This window comes from Nuphar pumila, chromosome 11 (genome assembly GCF_984573655.1).
Source record: "Nuphar pumila chromosome 11, dmNupPumi1.hap1.1, whole genome shotgun sequence".
In the NCBI taxonomy this organism is placed as follows: domain Eukaryota; kingdom Viridiplantae; phylum Streptophyta; class Magnoliopsida; order Nymphaeales; family Nymphaeaceae; genus Nuphar; species Nuphar pumila.
The window spans coordinates 32355371-32371912 of record NC_143259.1 but is presented as its reverse complement, the minus strand read 5'-3'; positions in this window follow the sequence as shown (position 1 = coordinate 32371912).

The following is a 16542-nucleotide window of genomic DNA, read 5'->3' as shown; positions in this document are numbered from 1 at the left end:
CGATCAAAACGCTTGAAAAATGAAAAGACACGCCTTTTTGAAGTTTCAGGAAAATGACAAAATTAGTCGGATGAAACATCAATTAGTCGACTAATAGTTAGTTATTAATAGACTGACAGTTATCGTCAGTCGACTGATCTGTTAATCGAACCGTTTAAAAATATGAACTTTTGAAACTTAGTCGACTAGAGAAAAATTAGTTGACTGATAATATCATCAGTAGACTGAAAAACCTTTCAGTCGACTGCTGCTAAGATCTTCTGAAAAACAAACATTCTGTTCAGTCGACTGATAAAAGCATTAGTCGACTGCTGCTAAATTTTCAGAAAACACATGTTTTGTTCAGTCGACTGATAAAACCATTAGTTGACTGCTGCTAATTTTCCAGAAAACAGACATTCTGTCCAGTCGATTGATAAAACCTTCGGTCGACTAATTTGACAAAAACGACTTTTTAGAAAATATGGCTAGAAAGGATTAGTCGACTGGTAAGTCGATTGGTCGACTAATAAACATGAAAATTTAAGAAAAGAGTTTTCAAAAAAGATTTTCAAGAGTGTTTCTTTTAGAAAAGTTTTTCTAAAGACTTTTAAGGTGAAATGCAACCTAAATATGCACTCTAAGTAAGGCTCTTACAAGAATCTAAGACTTTTAATGAATTAAACATTTGCACACTAGTCTTCAAAGATTCTTCATCGAATTCTTCAATTTCTTCATAGCCTTAGCTGAAATGCAGTTGATTCCAATTGCTCATCATCAAAACCTTGTACTTAAAGTATCATGTATGGCTTCATTGTCGTAACAGGTTTTTCCTGAAAATCCCCTTTTTGTTGAGGACCGCTTGGGAGAGTTTTAGCGTTGTTCTTAAAGAACTTTCCTTTTCTACCTCTATTCTGCTCAGGTCTCATGCCATTGCCGCTGTCATTCTTGCTGCTACTACCCTGATTATCTTCGGGAGCATCGGCCGAGTAAGTGAAATATACCTTTTTCTTTGGATCCTAGATATTCTTGGCCAAAGCGACACCTTCATACATTCCATTCTCTACCCCCATTTCGAGCCATTATGCTCGTTCTGTCAGTTCAATAAACGACTTGGATAGGTAAGGGAAAATGAGGCTTTTCAGGAGTTGCGCAAAGTTGTTGAGAATGACTTGGAGAGCATGCTCTTCAGATAAGGGATTCCTCATTTTATTACAAATGCTCCTCCACTTATGGATGAAATCCCTGGCTTTTTCATTCGGCTCCTGCTTGAGGTTGCACAAATGGTTTAGGGTGGGCAGAGCTTCCGTATTGAACAGAAAGCGCTCAACGAACATGTTAACGACCTTATTGAAATCCCTTAGCTCAATAGGATTGACGTGCTCGACATACCACTTGGCAGCTATCCCCTCCAGACTGCGGGGGAAGCAGAGGAAAAGGGTACAATTATCTTCACTGAACCGGGCACATTCAGCGAAGAACATGGCAAGATGGGACTTAGGATCACCAGATCCATCAAACTTAATGAATTTCCGGGGGAGGTTCTCCAGATTGTTGTCCCCTTTCAAGCCGAGGTAGAAGTCTTGCCTGATGTATGACCTCTTTCCTTTGTCCCGAATTTGAAGGTCCTTGACTATTTTGGTCAATGCTTGGATCGAATCCTCTACGGGGGGCCCATACTTGGATTTGTTCACTGACAATGGCTCTTCCACTGGCCTTTTGTATGATCGCAGATGTTTCAGGATGTAAATCAGCTGCTCTTCTTCTTCAGAGGCTTCTTCTACCGACCCAAAATCCTCAGAAGTACTGTCACGTTGTACCTTCTGTTTGCTGATCTTGACGGGTTTTTTCATGAGCTTCTTCTTAACTTTGCTCTTAGAAGTCGCCTTCTTCGGACCAGCCTTAGCCTGCTTGCCCATAATTTTGGTCATCATTTTCTGAAAGACCTGGTACATGGCCGGATTAACATCGCTCTCATCCCCTGAGTCATGCTTTTTGGATAATCTGGGAGAATTCATCTCCTTTGGTTCGCTGTCACTATGTCGCTGAACAGTCTTTGTCTGCTCTTGTCTGAACCATCTTCAGATGCCAAAGTTTTCCTACAGAAATATGGGGATGGTTAGAGTATGGAGAAGCTTTTTGAAAATCATAACTTTTGAGGAAAAAGAATGAAGGATTTCGGTAGACAATTTCAAGAGATTATCCCATTACCCGAGATTGGGTCATCACAAGATTTGTGACAATTGTGTTACCATTTTGATGATAACAGAGAAATGTGCCTTGTTACCTAGGCGAGGTCGTCAACCATGATAAAATATACTGAAGAAATGTGGGAGGAATGTCCCATTTACCCGGGATGAGGTCGTCACCAAAATTGTGACCATTTGTGCTATAAAACAAAATACAAGAAATAAAATTTTGGTTGAAAAGTAATTTTTATTGATAGTTAACATTCAAAGACAGAGAGAGGGTGGGCAGACAATTTGCCACCACTCTTGATATTCAGATGATACATTTGGCTCAGGAAATACAGACAGAGAAACAAAGGAGTCCCAAGTATATTTAGTGACATGGTATGCCCCAGACCACTGATCCGACTGCAGGCTGAATTCTGGCATGTTGCCTGTCGGGAAGTGGGTGTTGGCATGAACCTGCCGCTGCGAAAACTGCCTGAGACATCGTTCTGGCTGATAATCAACACAGAAGAAGGGGCCCAACAATATGTAACGCTTGCTGTGAGCATAGGTATATCGAGAAACAGTCTCTTTTCTGTCGAAGAAGTCCCAAACAATATCCTTCTGATGCAGCTTCTCGATCAAGGCTCGATACTGAATGGTAGACTTTGGCTGCTTACTGCTGAATCTGAAGGAGCTGGCCTTTGAGGGAACATGTCGCAGGAACCACGACTGCAGGGCGTAAGTGCATCCTTCTACTAGAATGGTCTCTCTGAGGGCAAATCGAGCCAAGCCTCTGTAAAGAAAAGCCAAGGCTGCCATAGAAACTGATAGCTGACGTGTCTGCTTGCTTCCCCATCTTCAAAAGAGCTGGACAACTCTGATATCTATGAAATTATGGCCATCTTGAAAAAAAACTAATCCTACTATGCATAGGATCATGGCATGCTGAATTCTGTCTCTTGCTGCTCAAGACAAAGTGTCAGCCTCCTCGTAGGCCCCGTATTTGTGATAGAGTCCGAACATGTCGATGGATTGATTCCCACCAATCTCAGTGAGAGGGCAGGATCTGCTCCCTGTTGCTCTGGCCAAGGCTTCTCGAACATCTACCCCTTTGATGTTAATCAAAAACTGCTGCTCGACAGGATCATCTGGCTGACCAGCTAGTTCGGGCAATCCCATGATATCATTAAATTTGTCCATCAGCAGAGTCATCTCTCCCCATGGAAACCAGAATGTGCAGGTACGTGGATTCCACCGTTCTACCATAGCTTGAATCAAAGCTCCATTGATGGTTCGCTTGCCCACTTCTGTTGCCATCTCCAACCCACAGTCATCCAAGTGGTCTGGGAACATACACGAGAAGGTGGCGAACCAAGAATAATACCACAGGGGGAAGAAAGGACGAGACTGGATGACCCGATGATCCGGGGATCCATCCTGAATCTGATAGAAGACATGATCTCGGGGAAAGACAACATCGAGGGAATCAGACGCCATTGGAATGATACTGGGGCAAAGAGAAGATGGGAAGAATTAGATAGAATGCAAGACTTATGGATAGACTCTTGAGAAATCAAACCTGGAATTTTTTTGAAAGATTTGAAGAATTTTTAAAGGAATTTTCTAGGGTTTTTGAAGAAAATTTTGAAAAAAGAGAAAATAAATATAGGTAGAGGAAAATATACACCTGGGGTTTTTGAAAATAAGGGGAAGTTTTGAATAATACACCCAGTTTTTTTTAAGAAGGTTTTATACATATTTATGAGAGAATAAGAGAAACATCGCATCACAAAAAGCTGCACAAACAAGGATGCGCACACAACACCCCCTAAAGGCTGACTCTAAATGCAATATTAAAAATGGCTGGTAGGACCTTAATCCTAACTCTAGGGTTCTAAATCATCTGATTCCAATCAAGATATGCCGATATACCCAAGCCGAAGCTCGAAGCACATGGCATAGAAATATTTCTCTGGTTCTAAGGTAATGGTTTCCCAACATCCTTGAGCACCTACCGATATACCTCAGACTATGACCCTTAGCTACGTTGTAGGGGGGCACGAACCCAAATAAGTGGTCCAGTTGTGAGGCTCTCTCCCGAACTATGGTTCAGTGAGACAGCCCAGCAACGTGAAGACCGGGACAACATAGGTAGGGATGTTTTAAAAAACATGTTCAACATGCAATAAAACTAGAAAGCTCTAATGCAAGTCCTAAAAAGACAGATTAAAACGAAAGGAAGCATACACTTGCATACATTGTTTGCATTCAATCCCTAAAATTGAGGAGAATTGTATTTCAGACCTAAGTCCAATATGGACATGGAATAATCTCCTCAATATGGTCCTACCAAACCATACTTAAATCCTATATGCAATGATGTCAGCTTAGGACAGAGTCTAGGCTCCTAAGGTTTGCATGAAAATGTAGCTGGCATTTTGAAGAATAAAGACTTAGATAATGTCAAAGTGAAAGAAAAGGCATTAAATTCGACTGGACGAAGACGAGTCCCATCACGATCGCCAAACCTGTGATCATCGCAAAATTTTTCCTCTCTTGTGGTTTCTCTCTCTTCCTTCTCTTTTCCTTTTCTAACCTTTATTTTCCTCTTTTTTGAAGGGAGAAGAATAAAAGACAGAAAAGAAAGAGAGAAGGGAAGAGAAGAAGAGGAATTCTTTTGCGGGGTCTCACTTGACCTTAATTTGAAAATATTTAAGAAATAACTCGCCTCCGTTTTGAAATATTTGCGGGAAAACTGGGAGACGGGATTCGCTCGTCGGTACGAGGTTCGACCGTTCCTGGCGCCTTTACCAGGGGTAATCAAACCAAGGGTCAAATTCATGCATTTTGCTTTGCCTTAATATTACCTAAGAATTTATCCTAAGTCTAAATGCACAAAGAATCATGCTTGTGCAATGCAAAGATGTATGCTCTTTTTGAAAATGATTTGAAAATCTCCAAGTATTTCTGAGATGAATCTGATAATAGAGTGAAGAAATGGTTTCTAACTTAGAACTTAAGATTTAAAGTTCTAAGTTTTTGGAATAATCAGAGTTTGGGAAAATAAATCTGGATCTTGAGAGAAATGATTTTGAAGCTGAGATAAAAGGAGAAGAAAAGAAATTTCAAAGTCATAAATGGACTTTGAACTAGAATTTTGAACCTGGATGAATATTTGGAATGGAATTGAATTCTAACTTTGAAGTTTGAAATAAGAATGAAATTTGGGAAATCTAAATAGAATTGAGAAATAGAATTGTTTTTTTGGAATTTTAAGAATCAAGACTAACTTGGAATAAAAATGGAACTAGATTTGGAGATAGAATTTGATTTGAAATTTGGAATTTAGAATGGAGTTTGGATCCAAAGTCTGGATCTTAAATAGATTTGAAACCCAAGATGAAATTGAATTCTGGGTTTAGAGTCCTAAATGGGAATTGGATCTGAAAAATGGAATTGGATTTAAGAATTGGAATTGAGAGTAGGAGTTTGATTTGAAATCTGGAATTCAAAAAAATGGAATTTGAATCCAAAGTCTGGATCTTGAGATGGAATTGGATCTGAAGTTTGAGATCCAAAGTAGAATTGGGTTCCTAAAATGGATTTGGATCTGAAGTCTGAGATCCAAAGTCGAATTGGGTTCTGGATCCTAAAATGGATTTTGGATCTGAATCTAAGATCCAATATGGAGTTGGATTCTGGATCCTAGAATGGATTTTGGATCTGAAGTCTGAGATCCAAGATGGAATTGGATTCTGGATCCTAAATGGAGTTTTGGATCTGTGATCTGAGATCCAAGATGGGATTGGATTCTGGATCCTAGAATGGATTTTGGATCTGAAATCTGAGATCCAAAAGTGGATATTGTACTTGGAAATCTGGATCCAAGTTGGGATTAGGATCTAACTTTGGATTTGGATTCTAAAAAAGTCCAAATAGGACTTTTGAAGACAGATCTGGGTTTTGAAAACCCAGATTGAATTTAAATTTTAAGAGGGGTCAAGTTTTGAGATTCAGAATCAATCTCAAACTGTGATTGAAGATAAGAAGATAAACTTGTTTTTGAGAATGAATCAGAAACTTCAAAGTTAAATTGAACTTTGAAATTTTGAATTTTGATTTTAATTGGAATTTTGAATATAAAATGATCTTGAAATTCCAAAGTCAAATTAGACTTTAAAATTGAGATAGAATTGAAATTTGAAATAAAAAAGATGTTCAAAATCACTTGGGTTTTTGAAAGGGAATTTTGAAAATATGATGCAATTCTATCCTAAATGATGAATGAATTTAAATAATTTTGAAATTGGATTTGAAAATCATATTCCATTCTTTGAAATGAATTTAAATAAGATTAATGATATAATACACTCCTGACTATGGTCATTGAATGTATTATATAATAATCATATCTAAATTCAAATGAAGAATAAAATATCTTTTGGTACTTTTATAGAATTTAAAATGAAATTAACTCTCAATATACCTTGACTATGGCCATTGGTATATATATTGAATTAATTTTAGATTAAATTCTGATAAAAGAGGAAAATATTTAAAGAAAATATGATGATTTTTGAAAAGGATCCAGTGTGGATCCAATGTTATTTTATAAAAGATAAAAATCCTAAATTTTGTTTACATCCTGACTATGACCATTGATGTAAATCATCAACTTAGAATTAATTACCTCTTACGAAATGGTGCACATGCCATTCGTGTTGCCACTTATGAGAATTTTGAGAAATAAAGGCAAAATGGATGAAAACAAGCAATTCATGATGTTTACAATGCTCATTTATTCTACATAAAGCAGGAAATGTAGATTCTCATTAAGATCTAAATTATTACAAGGTTTATATTTGAAAATACAAATCTCAAGTGATGATGCTCTCCTCATATTCCCTGCAAAACACTTGATTAATATGAAAAATAGAAAGAAATTGCATATAACGCATGGATATCTAAAAAAAATGTTCATATATCGAGATATAAATGATGGAAAGATAGAAGATATGGTATATATATGATTATATATATATATATATATATATATATATATACATGCATATGTCATATATATGGGTTGGGTGTATATATACATATATATGTATAGATATATATGTCATGAAAGGGGAGGTGAGCCAAGGGTCTGCAGCCATAACAGGAAAAACCGTGACAATGCAATGGTCATTACTATATTTATGTAGGGGACCAAGACAGTGTAAAGCATAACTGTGAGTATATGCAAGGCTGCTTGAGAAATCATGGGAAATGTACATATACAGAGAGAATGACATGTTAGCATGCACTAAATGATACACAGGGAATATATGTGCACAGAGAATGGGAATTGTGAGCATTGGATGTGCTACAAGTGCTAAGCACAAGTGCAACAGGGTGCTGTGTTGATGATAGTGAAGGTTGGGTGAGGAGAAGTATACCTCTGCGCAATGGGCTACTTAACCACAACTGGGTTAGGATAATGATAACCATGTCTTATCAGACAGGAGACTGATTTGCACAGTCATGCTGAGAAAGTGGTACCCTGTAACCAGTTTGGTTGGATAAAAGGGTAACTGGCTGAAGATGTTAAGTGTTGAGCAGTGCACATTTGCAGAAACGCAAGGGATGTTCTGTGAGTGATGATGACAAATTTTCTGCAAAACAGTGGCAACAAAGTAGGTGCTGTGGTGTCAACAACTGTGGACACTGGGAAGCCCTAGCTGGTGGTAGGTGAGCTATGGGATATGTAACAGTGGGTGTTTTGCAGCAATATAGTGATGTTGTGAGTGAGTGGGGAGCAAAAGATGCTGAAAAAAAAAGGGTGTACATCTATACAGTAAATGGGCTGGGTATAGAGATAATGGTGATGGGGTGTTGTGAAGAGGGTGTAACAGAGAATGCATAAGTGTGACACAGAATCAGGTTGCCTCCTATCGCCCGATAATAAATCCATGGTCTCTCATGTAACAAATTTTGGGACTTTTGAACTTTGAAAAATTCTGACAAAGATATATGAATCCCCATCCTGATTCACACCCTAATGACTTAACACTTAAAAAAAACCCATAGGGAGCGACAAAAGTTTATTCAATTTTCAAAAGATACACAATGTTGTGCTACTGTCGAGTGGCATGTGTAAGAGAGGGCAAACACTAATAGAGTGATTTTCACAAACAGAATCAAGCTTCAGGCCATGCCAATGTGGCAACCTGTCGATGGACCATTCGACATACTGAGCACTCTGGATTTGACAAGGCCTTTGTCATGGAGGTTAAACTGTCAACAAATGAAAATCTGCAAATGTTCGTTGCCTGTAATGGCAGCAATACACACCCTGATATATAAGATGGTCTGATGACTTTATGATTGTGTGAACACAAGCTGGACCTACTGAGGTTGGATGAACAACCAATCATCAGGTTAGGTGTTGGACTTTGTAAACACCCCAAATTTTCCTTATCCATTCTCAAACAACCCTCCTCGTGCAGTGTCAACCCTGTTAGGTCAGTGTAGGAGTCAAACCCCGAGTCAGTTTCAGAAAATCACCATTTTACCAACTTTTATTAGGAAAATTATCATTTTACCCCTAGGTCGTCGAAAACCCCAGTCAGTCGGAGTCAATCAAGCTCATCGGTCAGTTCAGGACAGTTAGAATATCAGTCATCTCAAGCTCATCGGAGCTCACAATGAACAAACCATTTTCATTTCTAACCATTCCTACCAAAATGGGATCATTTCTTCAGAAATGAGCTCATTTCTCACTCAAATCCAAACCAATTGTCTCCGAGTCAGTCATTCCCAGTCAGTCATGTTCCCGAGAGTCTAATTTGAGCTCACCAGGAGTTCAAGCGCTCCAGTTTCAGTTCAAAACCCTTTCTAAGTGTCCAGGAGCCATTTTTAGTCCATTTCAGCTCTTTCAGTTGAAATTGAGCCGAGTTCAGTCAGTTGAGCTAGTGTTTGAGCCTTGATTTTAGTTCATCTCAGTATTACTGACCTTTGTTTCAGCTCAAACCCAGTTCAGGTTCGTAATTCACTTCATTCCAGTGATCATTCCATACTATTTCTCCAAAATGGCAACTTTTTTTGAAAATTCACTCGTAAAGGTCAGTTGAGTCAGTATCATTGTCAACTCATTGGAGTCCTGAAACTCTAAAACCCAGCTCTATCTAGCTCATATCAGTTCAATCCAGCTCGAACCCCAATTTTCAGTGTCACTCTGACCCAGTAGAGTCCCGAAAACCATTTCTTGAGTTATTTTGCAAATTTTATTAATTTTAATGCTTTTTAAACTGGTACAAGTGTCAATCGGGGTCTAACATTCAAAATTCTTCATTCAGGGTCTGCATTTCGCATGTCATTTCTCATCATTTCATATCATTTCTCAGCATTTCATAACATTTCATTACATTTCATTCCATTTTCGAAGTCCAGAACTCCAGTTTTATAAATTTCAATCCAGATTGAGTTTTAAAAGTTTTCAGAAATCAATTTCAAACCTCGGGTTTCCAAAATTGACATTTTTACCCCCGGGAGTCTAAATTTGAAAATATTTTCTCAAGAAAAATAATTTGGATTTATTTAAAACACAAATTTTTGAATTCTACACTGGATTTGCTTCACAACGAGCTATTAAACTTCAAAATCCGAGCTCATTTCAAAAACTGCCAAAAATAGCTTGTTTCGTTTTGAAAATATTTTCTCGAGAAAAACAATCTGGATTTCTTTCAAAATTAAATTTTTAAATTCTACACTGGATTTGCTTCGCAACGAGGTATTGAACTTCAAAATCCGAGCTCATTTCAAAAACTACCAAAAATAGCTCGTTTCGTCTGAATTTTTTTTGAAAAGACTATTTTACCCCTCCAATCGTCAAAATGAGTTTCAAAAGTGGAATTTGGACCCGCTCTGAGATGGCCCATCCATTTGCATTTTCTTGTTTTAATTTATAAGAAAAAAATATATTTTTCTTTATTTTTTTTGTTTGTTTTATTTTATTTATTTTATTTTATTTTTAATTATTTTATTCTTCCTAAGGTGGGACCCACAAGAGGGTCACCCAAACCTCCAGCCCATTTCCTTTCTTTTTTCCTCCATTTTCTTTTTATATATATATATATATATATTTATTTTCTTTTCTTTTCTTCTTTATTTCTTTTCTTTCTTTTTTCTTCCTTTTTCTTTCTTTTTCTTTCTTTCCTCCTTTATTTCCTCTCCACTTACGTAGACTTCTTTTCCAGCCCCCTCCTTCTTTTTCTTTCCCTCTCTTTTCTTCCTTTCCTTTCCTTTTCCTTCTTCCCCTCTTCTTTCCTTTTCCTTCCCTTCCTTCTTTCCCCTTTCTTCCTTACTCCCTTTGAATTTCCGCCAATAAGCCAAGGCTGCAGCTATTCACGTATAGCCATTCACGTATGGCTCATTGCACATTATTGGAAACTTAGGTTTTGATTATATCAAAACCTAAGTTCAACAAAAAAGAAGGGAAAGAACGGCTGGGGAACCTATCTCACGCCTTTCTCTCTCTCCCTTGAGCACTCTCCTTCTCTCCCCTTTGCTGCTACAGCCCCACAGCCATCTTCCACCATCCTTGGCAGCACCACAGGGACACCTCCTTCAGCTCCTCCAGCAGCCACCATTGCTGCCACCTCTTCCAAAGGCTTCCACTACCTCCAGCTGGTTCACAAGCCAGTGCAACAGCTCCAACAGCAGCCCTTCCTCCCATCTTTAGCTATTTACAACAAGGCACAGCCTTGCTTCAGCAAAAACAAAGGCTACCTTCATTGCATCCCTTCGCAGCACCCCTTGTACCTTCAGCCCATCAACAAGGTGCAGCCCCTCTAGTCGTCCTCCACTATTGCAGCATCTCCATTGGCTCTAGCTCTCACTGCTCTAGCCACACCTTGGTAGCAACTACAGCAGCCATTACAGCTGCAACAAACTCCTTCAAATCGGGTTCAGCATCTCCTTCAGCCATCTCCAACCAAGGTCCTCCATTGCAGCTGCGTCAACACAGCTCACCTTCTTCACCTTGGCAACAACTCGTGCTACCTTCAAGACCTCCCACGGTGCAGCAGCCTCCATTATTGCTCCAGCCACCATCATTGCTTGCAACTGAGCCACCAATCTTGAAGGCACCTTCCAGCCACCACAATATCGCCAACAACTCCCTTGGATGTCCAGCTACTTTGCTTCAACCATCTCCCTTGCTGCAACTTATTCCAACAAGGTGCCAAGGTGAGTTCATTCTATTTTTACTAAGTTCTTCATTAAATTTCACTAGGGTCGTATGACTAAAAGGGAACATACAAGTCTTATTTTCATAAGAATGATGTGCAGCCAGATCTATAATGATGTAGGGGTTCTCTTTTGTGGTTTTGAATAGTAGGGAATAAGAAAACCTACGTCCCATATGGCTATGTGAATGAAGAGATCCATTCGTTCAATAGATTGGATCTCTCATTTCGAGAGCAATATTAAACAAAAGATCATACCTCCCTTATCATTTTGATTTTATTCTTGATTACATGTAGATTTCATTGAGTAGATGCATTATGTTTAATTTATATTATTGCTTAGTAGGTATTTTACTTAATTTCATCCATGTTTACTTATTAGTTTATAGCTTTTAATCTAGGTGTAGAGTCCAGTTATGATTTTATATAAGATCTTTCATTCAAAAATACTGAAAATTTCATTTGTAAATGCCTCTATTTGTCATTGATTTTCTGCCAAAATCTTGAATTAATTTGGGTTCTTCAACTCTATTAAAAAAATCAAATCTCAATTCGGATTTTGGACTTCTCTGAACTTTCAATTTATGCTTTAGCAGACAAAAACCTCCAACACCACCCTCATGGGAGATTCGGATTGTCCTCCAAAAATCAAAGTAGATTCATGATTGAATCTACTAATGATATGGAAATTTTGAGGTTTTTCTAATTAGTTTTGATCTCTATAAAAAATCAGATTTCTCAGACTTCTGGGAAAATCTTGATTTTCCTTCATCAGGGTATAGACAGACCCTAATGCACCAAGTCCTTCAAATATGTAACCCATCTGCAAAACCTTTAAACATAAAAGTTGTTCTTAAGATAATTTTATGTCATTTCCCAAAATTTGGGAATTTTTGAATCTGTTTCATTATTTTTCTCGGATTTTCCCTTTCTGTCTAACAGATTCCAATGTTCAGAAATCTTAGAGATCTAGGTCCTTGATAACAGTATGGCCTTTTCCAAACCATAACCCAAATCCCAATGGTGTAAAAAGATCAAATCTTCCTCTGTTTGTCAGGGACAGTTTCCCACAGTTTCAGCCTTTTTCCCATCTGTCTTCCATTTTTCCCATGTTTTCTACCGAAACCTGTCTGTTTCCCCTAAATCCTAGAGTCGTCGGATTTCGATCCGACTTGCCGGAGTGGTACAGCTCCGACCATAGGTCAAAACTAGAAAGTGTAAAAATAAAAAATCCTTGCCTTACTGTCCTCTATCACCCCATAAAAGTTGGGAAATTTTTATGGAAATTTGATATCTAAATCCCCTTTAGAATCAACATTTTAGGCAAAAATCACCAAATTTAGGGTTTTTATTTGAATTTCCATATTTAAAAATACAAAAAAATAGATTTTAGAGATCCATTATGTTTCTAGGGTTATTTTAGGTGTCCATGCCAAATTTGGTTTAATTCCAAGTTCATTTTCTCCATGTGTTAGTTTATCTTTAAATTCAAAAGCGAAAATCAGGTTAAATTCGATGTTTTGTGATATTTTCGCCATTTTAGGGTTTTTATCATGTACATAAGCATGTAGAATCATATTAGGGTTAATTTCAATCTCATTTGCATTTCATATTTTTCAATTTTGCAAAATTTATTTCAGAAAACCCTGGTTTCAAGGCCATAGTCTTGTTATCGGGGGTATTTTGGTCATTTTGACCTAAATTTCGAAATTTCAATTTCTAATTCTCCAAAATTTCATGCATATCATCATATTTTATCATATTATGCTTGATTTATTTCATTTGATTTTCAAAATTCCAAAATTTATAAAAAAACTTTCAGAAAACCCTGATTTCAAGGTCATCAGGGGTATTTTGGTCATTTTGACCCCAACTTCGAATTTTCAAGTTTATTTTCGAAATTTATTCATTATTTATCATGTTTATATCAAAGGGGGTATGAATTTGGGTTTATATCTGAATAATATCCGATAATTTCCCATATTTTCGGATAAATTCAGAAAAACCTACATTTTTGTGCTAACCTTATTTTCTAGTTTTGCAGGAACATTCAAGAAGAAGACTTAGCTTTTATTTTTTTTATTTCAATTCAATGTAACCTCAAATGTAATAATTTGGAATAAGAGTTACTTTTCTGCTTAGAATAGGGTTGCATTGCATATAGTTTAATTTATGCAAATTTCAATATGTGATGTATGATTCATGCACATTATTTCAAATTCACTATGGTTTACACGAATGGCACGTGCACAAGCTCTTATGGAGTTTATAAACTCGTTGGGATTCGTATTTATGGCCATAGTCAGAATACGAAGAAAACCAAGATTTATGATCTTCGTATTAGCCACATTCAGCCTACACTCTTAGGCTAACTTCAAAAATGCACTGCATTTCTCAAAGTTTCAAAAGGATTTTCCAATTCCTTAATGAAATTCCCTTTTCAAATTCATATTCATTCATTCATATCATTCAAATTACATTATTTTCAAACTCATTTTTCAATTTCAATTTAAAAAAAAATCAGTTTTCTCAAGAATTTCTAAGTTTTTCTCAAAATCCTAAGTTTTCAAAAGAGATTTCAAGGCATTTTCTAAGTTCAACCAAAATTTTCCAATGTTTTAAAATTCTCAACTTTCAAAGTCTCAAGTTTTAAAAAAAAAAAATCAATTTTCTTAGATTTCCCACTTTCCTGAGAACCCAGTTTCCTGAGAATCCATTTTTCATTTCAAAAGTCATTTCCAATGAATTTCTTAGATTTCCTCAGAATTCTCAAATCCATTTTCTTAGAATAGAAATTCCAAATTTCAAAAATTGATTTTCCCCAAGATTCAAGTTTTACTAAGAATTCATTTTTCAATCAAATTTCTGATTTCCAATGAAATTCAATGATTTTCCCAGGGATTCCATTTCCAACACTTTTTCAATCATTTTCCAGCATATTTCAATTTTCCAAAGCAAACATCATGTTTCTCAAACTTGCATTATTTTCAAAATTTCATAGCACAAGCCTGATTCTTTGTGCATTCTAGGAAAAATAGAGCATAATTTAGATATTTGAGTCAAGTTAAAGCATGTAATTGATCCTTGGTTCAATTACCCCTGGTAAAGGTGCCAGGAACGGTTGAATCTCGTACCGACAGGTGGATCCCATTCCATGGAATTTTCCCGCAGATTTTCAAAAGGGAGGCGAGTAATTTTTAAAACCAATTTCAAAACTTTGGTCGAGTTTGACTCGCAAATTCGTTTCTCTCGCAAGGGAGGGGAAAAATTTTGCGATGATAACAGGTTTGGCGACCGAGATGGGACCTGTCTTCGCCTGATCAATTATATGCTTTAACTTAGCTCAATTATCAAAATTATGTTCTATAGAATGTCAGCTTCAATTTTTTATATCATGTGAACCTAGGAGCCTAGACTTGAACTCAGCTGACATGGATTGCATGTAGACTAGGCATGGTTTGGTAGGACCATATTGAGGAGAATTATGCATGCTCACATAGACTTAGGTCTGAAATACAACACTCCTCAATCTAGGACTGGTATGAAAACAATGTTTGCTTCTTCAAAAGTTTTCAAAATTCTATCTCTTTAGGACTTAGAGCCCTCTATTTGCCTGCATGTGATCATATTTCAAAAACCACCCCACCTATGTCTACCCGGTCTTCACGTTGCTGGGCTCTATTCCAGAGCCATAGTTCGGGACAGAGCCTCACAACTGGGCCACTTATTTGGGCTAACGCCCCCCTGCCACGTACCAAGGGCCATATTCCAACGTATATCGGCAGGCACTCAAGGATGTTGGGAAAACACAAGCCTAGACCCGAAGATGAGTTTTATGCCACGTACATCGAGCCTCGGCTCGAGTATATCGGCATAGCATGATTGGACACAGTTGATCTGAGCCTAGAGTCAGGATTAGGGTCCTAAAGCTCTTTCAAAATCAATGCATTTAGAGTTGGCTTCTTAGGGATTCTTATATGTGCATAATTGTTTGTGATTGAATATATGATATTCATTTTCGCCTTATTTTCTCATATTTTCACCAATTTTTCCAAAATACCGAACAATTTTTCAAAATACCTCATTTTTTATCTTTTATGAAATATCTCCTTTTTCTCAAAAACCCTGGATGATTTTTCTAAATTATCCACCTTTTCCTTCAAAACTCCAGGAGATTTTCCATTCTTTCGTTCCTCTGGACTTTGAATTTCCAGCTTTCATTTTATCCTGCCTGCAATTTTCAAAATTCTTGTATTTTTCCAAAGTCTAATTTCAGTCTTCTTGTCTTTCAGTCCAATGGCATCTAGTCAACTCGATTCTGTTTTTCCTGAGGGTCACATCTCCTACGAGGTGCGACAAAGTCTTTCTGAGCATCGATCTCTTAGCATCGGACCCTTCTTCCCCCGGTGGTACTATGTCTGGTTCAAAAACTTCTCTCGTATGTTTTCGGACCACTTGAGCGATTGCGGGTTGGAATTGGTATCTGCAGTAGGAAAGTTGACAGTCAACGGCAATCTGATTCATGCACTGGCAAAGCGGTGGAATCCGCGCACTTGCACGTTCTGGTTTCCGTGGGGCAAGATGACACTACTGATGGATGAATTTTCAGAGATTATGGGACTGCCTGAGCCAGCCAGTCAGCCTGGAGATCCGTTAGAGCAGCAGTTTCTGATCAATGTCAAGGGTCTGGACCCCAAAGATGTCGTAGCTCGCATGACAGGGCGCAAGTCTTGGCCACTGATTGAAGAAAATGGGAATGAGTACGTGAGCCTGATCGAGATATACCGACAGTATGGAGAATTCACAGAAGTCAGCTCGCTGTCCAGAACAGCTCGAGAGAGAATTCAACATGCGATGGTTTTGTGCACTGTGAGACTTGCTTTCTTTCCAGACGGACAAAACTATGTGGATGTCAGAATAGTTCAGCTTCTGAGGAGATGGGGAAGTCGATAGACCAGTCGTCTCTCGATAGCCATGATCGCACTTGCTTTTTTTTATACAGAGGACTGACCCACTTCATAATGGGAGAGTCCATCTTAGTCGAGGGATGTATCTATGCTCTTCAGTCTTCGTTCCTTCAGCATGTACCGACCAGAGCTAGTTCGTTCAGATACAATGGCAAGGAACTTCTTCCAGTTGCGCGGTACCGATTC